Genomic DNA, 1892 nt, shown 5'->3' with positions numbered 1-1892 from the left:
TATATATATATATATATATATATATATAGAAGCTAGTTTCTGCTAAAATAATATGTACGGTATTCTATACATTATTTATAGTACGAGTTGTCAGCCAGGAAAAGATAAAACCGATAATAAATAATATTAAATAAACAAGATACTTTGCTGCGCGCGCGGATACTTTGCAATGTCCGATTTTCCAAACAATATAATACCGAATATATAATACATTTCGTATGTAAATTAAAAAAAATTTTATGCAAATTCTGTCTTACCATTAACACTTTTCGTTGGGTCATCTCTAATTTGGCTCATGTAGTGTCTTTTATTTAGTATTTAGAATCACGTAGAAAAAGAATTATTTGCTGAATGAATTATTCAAAGTTATAGAAAATCGTTATTTTTCAGTAAAAGGAAAATCAGTAAATCTTCTCATATAAGCCATAAATTGAGTTAATATCACCAACTTTGGTCTTTTTTCGTCTTTCTTATCGTCATCTATCTTCTGAAAAATAACTATTCATCATAACTTTGAATAATTCATTCAGCACATAATTCCTTTTCTATATGATTCTACACTCCAAATACTAAATAAAAATCACTATCTGAGCCAAATTGGAGGCAGCCCAATAAAAAGTGTTAATGGTTAAAAATTAATATACATTGCATTCCGACACTTCCTTTTGAGTAACTAACAACTCGTACATTCACAGAAATATATATAAATATACTTCCTTGTGTTTATTCGCGACGTATTCTAGTATATGCACGGTTTCGAACGTAACGTCTTTTGGGGCACTCTTGACCTAAGAAATACTGATGAAACGTAAGACGTAGAAAAATAAGGCTAGGCATTGTTAAGCGACCATACTTCTGGTCGACGTATTCATTCGCAATTCATTCACTCACATAGTAACCTGCATATTTTCATGCATTTCGTGTATACGCGCCAGCATATCTCTCTCTCTCTCTCTCTCTCTCTCTCTCTCTCTCTCACGCATACACACACACACACAGTGCAATTTCGTGTCTCTTCGCGATTATAAGAGCAAAACGGATCTTTAAAACCGATCGACCGCTCGGTTTCGTCGTAGTCATGCGCTCATCTGATCAGTTTCTACACTCTTAAGACTACATTATTTAACATAAGGCTGGCTTACTCAGCTTAGAGGAACATTGTTTTCTCTCTTAGATACGTAATCTAATCCTTATATCAATGTCCGGCGTATGCCGGATGTCGCAGTGTGTAAGTATATCGTTTCATTCTCTACGGCGTGATCTACGCTTCAGGCTCTACAGGAAATACTGTTTCGTACATTTTATACAAAATCAACTCTATGTATATCTCTTTATGTGTATATATATATATATATATATATATATATATAATATATATATATGCTCAATATAATAGCTTTTCATATATATATATATATTTATAGATTCTCTCCTTTGTCGATATAATCTCTCGCATATATACAGTGTGCGCTTTTTGTTAGGGATAAACTTCACGGTGGGTACGTGTTTCGAAATAAAGCACTAAAGTTCGGTTGTCACCTTCGCGCATTTTCTATCACGCCGGGAGTGGGGTGAGAAAAGGGGTAGTACATGGTAGACTTTCTTATCCCAGATAATTCATAATTTGTGTATTCCTATCAACGTTCATCAATTTTTTTTGCGTTTGTAGATATCAAATATCTGTAAATTTTATAAAGAATCCAAATTCCGTCGACCAGACTCTCTTCCAACGTGATTCAAAATAGCACAGCGCGGCGATAACAAGCTCAATTTGACGTTAATTTGGTTAATTTGGATTTAACGTTTATTTTTATTATGAAAATGTTAAATGAACAAATTTCTTATATGTACAAGGAATAATTGTCAATTGATATCTAACTGCGGATATTTAA

At 32.9% G+C, this 1892-nt stretch overlaps 1 protein-coding gene across 3 annotated transcripts in view; it reads right to left on the bottom strand.

The window, feature by feature from the left end:
• LOC108751091 (protein abrupt) overlaps positions 1-1892 on the bottom strand; it is a 121247-nt gene that overhangs the window by 22030 nt on the left and 97325 nt on the right. The window lies entirely within an intron of this gene.

Source organism: Trachymyrmex septentrionalis, unplaced genomic scaffold (genome assembly GCF_001594115.1).
Source record: "Trachymyrmex septentrionalis isolate Tsep2-gDNA-1 unplaced genomic scaffold, Tsep1.0 scaffold40, whole genome shotgun sequence".
Taxonomy (NCBI): domain Eukaryota; kingdom Metazoa; phylum Arthropoda; class Insecta; order Hymenoptera; family Formicidae; genus Trachymyrmex; species Trachymyrmex septentrionalis.
This window is presented reverse-complemented; position numbering and strand designations above follow the sequence as displayed.